Source organism: Diplotaxodon limnothrissa, linkage group LG5 (assembly GCF_057381915.1).
Source record: "Diplotaxodon limnothrissa isolate DT_005_m linkage group LG5, D_limnothrissa_male_GT1.1, whole genome shotgun sequence".
Taxonomy (NCBI): domain Eukaryota; kingdom Metazoa; phylum Chordata; class Actinopteri; order Cichliformes; family Cichlidae; genus Diplotaxodon; species Diplotaxodon limnothrissa.
In genome coordinates this window covers 15,860,408-15,867,266 of record NC_140600.1, presented here as the reverse complement: position 1 = coordinate 15,867,266, position 6,859 = coordinate 15,860,408, and positions in this window count along the sequence as shown.

The following is a 6,859-nucleotide window of genomic DNA, read 5'->3' as shown; positions in this document are numbered from 1 at the left end:
CTATGACTAAGCACTTCCATGTTGCACTAATACCACTCACAGCTGATTGTGGAACATCCAGGAGGGGAGAAATTTCATGAACTGATTTCTTGTAACCGTGACACCTTTCACAGGACCACACTTAGATTCACTGAGGTCTTTAGAACAACTCATTCTCTCACGAATGTTTGTAAAGGCATATTGCATGTCGATGGGGCTGAAAACACCTGAATTCAAAGATTAAGAGGCATGGCCCAGAACAGAACTCAATAGTTTTGAGGACATGGAAAGTTCCATCACTGCCATCAGAAGTAGTGAAGTGGTGCCACTGTCTTCCACTGACTTCCTTTCTGGCTCACAGTCTTTAGAGAAGGGCTAAAATGAGTGGGTCATCTATCACAACAGAGGGGAGAGTGGTAAATTTATAGCTGTGAAAATAGGCCAGAGCACAGCACTGATGGAATAGATAGACTGTAATTAGGACAAGGTTAGCCTGCTTTGCTCACACACACACACCAATGCACATCCATGTACACTATTTATTATTAATAATATAACTCACACATGCATCCAGGTATGCATACGTGTGTGTGTGTTCGCTCACACACACATACACGAAATATTCAATTACTTTTCACCTGAACTTGCAAAACCCTTACAACATAAAACAAAGGTATGGAAATTCTAAGATCTCAGCCAGCCGTAGGCAATTATTATCTCTCACACGCATATGTCTCACATATTCACACTTATTTACACCTTCACACCTTTCTGGAATAAACACATGCATCAGACGTTACGCTGCCACACATCTCCTCCTCCAGTACCATCTGATTACCGTTCCTCAAAGAAAAAAAGAAGAAGTATCTTCTTTGCTTTATCTAGGCACTCACTGAACTCATTGAAAAACTGACCTCATTGAACTCTTTTGCTCCCTTGGCAGCCATTTTTCTCCCTTTTTCTTTCTCTCTTTCTTTCTTTTCCTCCCTCTTACTGATTTCTGTTCTTTTGTTTTACTGGATTTTTACCTTCTCCCCAGTGCGCAGTTTACAACACATTGACTGATTTTCACACCTTCTCCTTCCTTTTAGATTGCTTTCATTTTCACTGCTGTCAAATCCCACACCTTTCTCCCTACAGATTTTCCCTCACTTCCTTCTGTCCCTTCCTCCTCACCAGCAGTCTGTAAGCATTCATCAGTCTTGTTACATGTCTCACACACACACACACACACACACACACACACACAAAGCTGCCCCCTGTCTTTCAGGGCAGTGCTGTAAGCCTATGGAGCAGATGGGCTCAGGGCTGACTGACTGAGCTGTGCTCTGACAAACTGCCTCTCTGGATATTGTTGCTCAGATGAGGGGATGATTTCCTTTCCACAGTGGCTCATCGAAAATTGTCCACCCACAGACTTGCCAATCTAAAAACTGGCAACTAGTCTAAAAATTTGAATACTTGTGCTACAGCTAAAACTTTTTTAATACAGAGTTTAGCAACGGTCTTAATATTTCCTCGATTCTTGGGTTTGCTAATTAATATACTGGGAATAGGAATTCTCGCTATGTATTAAATCAGGGCCCACATTTAAATTTGGAACTAGTTTTGTGCCAAGAACTATGCAAATTGAGTAATATTAATTATAATAGGAATTACTGAAATTTGTATTTAGGGTTTTTTCACTGTCAGTGCACAGGCTTGTGCTTTTATATATTTTTATATTTGTATATGAAAAATACATTAATGTCCTAGACATTATACATTTACTTGCATTTTTCTGTTTTGTAGTGCTATTTTACTCTTACCCACACATTCCACGTGTAATCCGTATTATATTTCTTAGTTTACTAGTTTATGTCTTATTTTCTACATACTGAGAAAGTATAATTGTCATGGTCCTGCGACCATGACTCAGTGACTTTATGTTTATGTTCTTTATTGTTATTACTTTCATTATTATTCATGGCTGTTTTGGGATGGTTTGTGTTTGGGATTTTAGACACTGGGTTCTGGGTTTGTGCTCCCTCTGTTGGTCCCTGGTGTTAGTGTTCCCCTGTCTCGTCAGGTTAATCAGGTCCAGCTGTTTCCCCCACCTGTGTGTGATTTCCCAGTGTCTCTTCGTGTACTTATAGTGTGTGATTTCCTCTGCTCCTCGTCGCGTCGTCTGTGTTCATACCTGGTGTAATCCCCTGTGTGCTCGCCCTGCTGTTCTCCCTTCATGCTCAGGTTTGCTATTTCTTTGTGTAGTTTCTCCCAGTTAGTTCATCCTTAGTTCTGTTTTACCATCCCCACTTTATATAGGATATTATCAATAAATCACCCTCACACCTGAATAAGTGCTGCGTTTTGAGTCCTCCTTTCCATTCTCCACACGGCCGCTGCCCCGGACCGTGACAATAATTGTCTTAAAGATAAAATCTTGAACTCAAGCATAAAAACTATTGTCATTGTTTCAGATGTCTTGGTTGTTGTTTTCATCTTCATTTAAATCATCATTTGAAGTCTAAACAATTTGAATTTAAAACCCACGATTCCATGAATGAAAAGCACAAAATATAACTCGACCGGCATATTGGCCAATGAATCTGTATCAGGATCATTAAGAGATGATGAATAAAAATTAAGAAAGTAAAGGAGAGACAGGAGAAGCACACTCTGACCCCATTATGAGTGTTGATGTTGTTTAGTTTGTCCTCCAAGTAGTGAAGCAGAGGCAGTGAAGGTGCATGACTTTAAATGGCAGGGGTCAACCACAGTGCAGAAGAGAGGTGAAGAAGACAGCCAGGGTACAGGGGTTAAAAATCAGTGTGAGTGGTTATTTGTTGACAGAAGGATGGCAATGGCAGTGACGACTTTATTTATATATCAGATTTTGTTATACTTAAACCCACCTCTTAATACAAAAGATAAAAACATAAACACATAAGTAGGTTTACAGTGTATTAAGGATAGCCGCAAGAGTGAAAGGGACGGTTTAGTGAGACCTGCTGTGATGTTTGGTACAGAGACACTGCTGCTGACAAAAAGACTGGTGGCCAAGCTGGAGGTGGAAGAGCTGAAGATATTAAGATTTTCATTGGGCGTGACCAAGATGGACAAGATTAGAAATGAGTGTATCAGAGGGACAGTTCAGTTGGAGCAATTTGGAGACAGACAGGCAAGGTTGAGATAGTTCCAACCTGGGAAAAGGACAGATAGTGGATATATCAAAGAAAGCATGTTGAAGATGGAACAGGAGGACATGCAGAGGGTTGGTGTCAGAGAGGATGCTAGGAATAGGGCAGGTTGGAGGCAGATGATCCGCTGTGGCGACACCTAAAGAAGAAGCAGAAAAAGAAGTTAACACTTCCTGAATCAGAAGAATCCAAGCTGAAGTACAGTAGGTTCCTGAAATTATCCAACCAGTCCTTCATCTGTCTATCCATCCATTCTCTTACACTTATCCGATTCAGGGTTATTGGGGGACTGGAGCCTATCCTAGCTACCACAGGGTGAGAGCTGGGGTACACCCTAAGCAGGTCTGCCATAGTGTTTAATTGTGAATTTATCTTTATTTGAAATCCACACACATTGTCCGGAATCACACTGACACATTAAAAATCTGCAACAGATAAATTATTCTGTTAGCTCTGACTTGAACAAGTGAATTGTCAGGATAAATACTTCCACATGCTGTATAAAAACATCAAAAAATAATGGAACTCGGCAGAAACACCAGTACAGCTTGTGTTGAGTGTGTCGCCCTCTTCTGGTTGACACTGTGAATTGCCTGTAGCCCTGACATTGTGATGGCTGAGAAACTGAGTAAGGTCATGAATTGGACACAATGCCAAACACTCCTTCTCCCATTGGAAGAGCAGATGGCAGCTCCCCAGTGCACAAGGCAGGGAGATGCCACCACCAGACGCTCAAGGGTGTAGAAGCACACACGAGCACAAGCGCATTAACATTCTTGGTATTCATGCATTTGTGTGCGCACCAGTAGTATACACTCGGAGCACACAAATACCAAGAACGCACACACGCGGACTCGTGTCTAGGACCCAGCTAACAGAGGCTTGACCTAAATTCCTTAATTTCCAATGTCTGAGGGTTGAATTGTCTCTTCGCCTTTCTGTCACGCAGTGAAGTAAAGTTGTGGCAGGTTTGCATCATAAGCACTCACATCACTGGTTATATGTCACATATATACATTATCTGCCAAGCTTTATTTTGTTTAATGACAGTCATAGTAACATGCAGTGTCTACCAGTCCCATTGAGTCATGATGGTGAACTCAAGGCACCACGTTACCCAACGTTTCCATGTAAATCTAACTATAATATCTACTTTTCCACTGTAGCACAGAATGAACTATAGCTTGAACTTGAATGATTAATGTCATTATAAAGTATAAGCCTCTGTGACATGCACTGGTAAGCATCCCTATTTAAACCAAGCCTTCTAATAATAAACACTTCATTAGCACTTTTGTTAAATACGGATGCACTGCAATGATCGTCTGCTCAAAACATACAGGAAATGTCAATTAGCAGACAAATTTGCTGTGTGTATTTCACTGCATATCCTCGATTAGAGTGCTTGAGATCCTGGGCATTTAGGCACACAGATTTGTCACGTTGCCTCCAATACATAATGCGGCTATCAGTGTCAGTTTGAGCCATATTGGTTGACACACTGAGGAGGGTATGCTAAGCTTAGCTGAGTGGCATGTCACGGCAGGATATGAGTTAGCTAATGTGGTGTAAAAGGATTTAGAGGATTTGACCCTATCAGCGGAGATGGCACTCAGAAAGGCTCTGTTAATGACACTAAATGAGTCTGTGCCTGGAGCATGCTAATAATGGTGGAAATAAAACCAGTTCATAATTTATATGGAGATTTTTTTTGTTGCAATTTCTTTTTGGCAAATAGTTAATTGCAAAAAGTGTGTCAACGTGGTGCATACTTTTAAAGGTGAAGTAACACCAAATGTTTCGGTGCCTTCTCTGAAACAATGAATTGTAATCAACTCAAATTGCCCTTCAAATGAGGTGTAATTTTTAGGTGAGCTGCTTTGTCATCACTTATTGCCTGTCTCACACTGCACTGTGCCATTATCTGATTTTTATGCATGTTTGTAGCTCTCCTAAGGTGATAATAGAGATTTATAGCAAATATCTCCTCGCCATTTCTCCAAAGAAACTGTCTGATTGATAGAAACTATGACAGAGAAGAAGAAATGTCTGTTTCTGGTCTGGTGGTTGATTTCCAATTTGACTTTCAAATTTTATGAATAGGGAAGTGGTATAAAAAGCCATTAACTGCTAGGCTGACAATTCACATTAGCTTTCTCAATATGGAAACTGTGAATGATGAAAATTAAAGAGCAATGTTATTTTGACGATTGTTTTTTATGGAATGTGAGTACCTGACTAAAATTCAAATGAGGGAGTGATGGTTTTTATCTGGCCCGAACCCAAAACCTCCGTAGCAAACAGCAGTCTGCGTTTGTGCAGAGCGACTGTAAGTTAATACATTTTCAGGGAACTGTTGTTGTCCTGCAGAGCTGACTTTGTCTGAAAGTAATTAAGATTAAATGTACTGTGCTGAATATAAGATTAAGTTTTAACAGTATTATTAGTTTTCCTTGCATCTGCTTCGGAGGTAGTCTCTAACATTAAGACATCCATATTTTATCCCAGTTTACCTCCAGTTTACAGCGTGATATCATAATATACTAACAGTATTTATTGAAAATGGCAATTAATTCAGTAGAAATGTACGTGTTTATTAGCTGTCTGCCAAAATGTACAAAGAATTATTCCAGTTATTAATTCACTCGACTGCACCAGCAGAGATAAGGAAGCAGCATGCTTTAAAAAGCTGAAATGTAATGTATTTACAGATGCTCGGTGGGCTTGTTTACTATTCTTTTGGCTTAAAAAGTTAGCAGAAATTGAGTAATAATAATTACACTATTCAGCTATTAATAACTACATATCCACACAGGATAACAAGCCTAATACCTGTCACTATCACCTTTGCATGATATCCCTCCATTATAATCGTTCATGGTCCATGACGAGAAGCGCCATTCTTGCTGCCCTGCCGGGCAGGGCATTGGCACAGCTTGACTAGGAGGACAAGAAGTTGTAGCTGCCAACTCCTGCCGCACGCCGCCCACTGGTCAAATCCTCTTTTACTGGTTTCACTATGACACTCTGCCCGCCATCCTTGGCTCACCATGCAAAGCTAGGACAGGAGCTTCATCACTCATGCCAGGGATACCCACTGGAGGTGGGAAGTGGAGAGAGAAGTGACAGTGGAGGAGGAGAGGGAAAGAGAAACAGATGGAATAAGAGAGAATGATACAAGCTGAAAGAAAGGGCTTTTACAGAGATTTGGCCATTGTGTATCACAACTTACCTGGAGGAGATACAGTGAGTCAGCCAGAGACAGCAGGTAGTGTTGTTAACTATAATTTTTTAAACTGCCTTAAGTGTGTAATATTATGTTTTGGATTTTTTTATTATTATTATTAAAGGAAAATCAAAATCAAATCTTCTCATGTGTGCATTTGTTTGTGGGTGCTCATGAAAGGAAATGTTTGTGCAATGATGATTGACCTTTTTTTTCTGAATGTGATTAGGCAGAAAAAGGAGATATTTGTTCGCTGGCAGCTGCAAAGACCCACATAAATGCAGAGGCGTCTCGAGGAACTCAGCGCTGTCAGCAGTTTTTCTCCTACTGATAATCTATGCCCTGACCCACAAGCTACTGCGCGCCTTTGTTTAACGTGTTGTTTTTCTATCCATTTCTAGCATTTTAACACAGATGTTCATTTTGGGAGACAGTGGGAAGCTGGCTCATTCACTGTACAGACAAAAAAAATGCC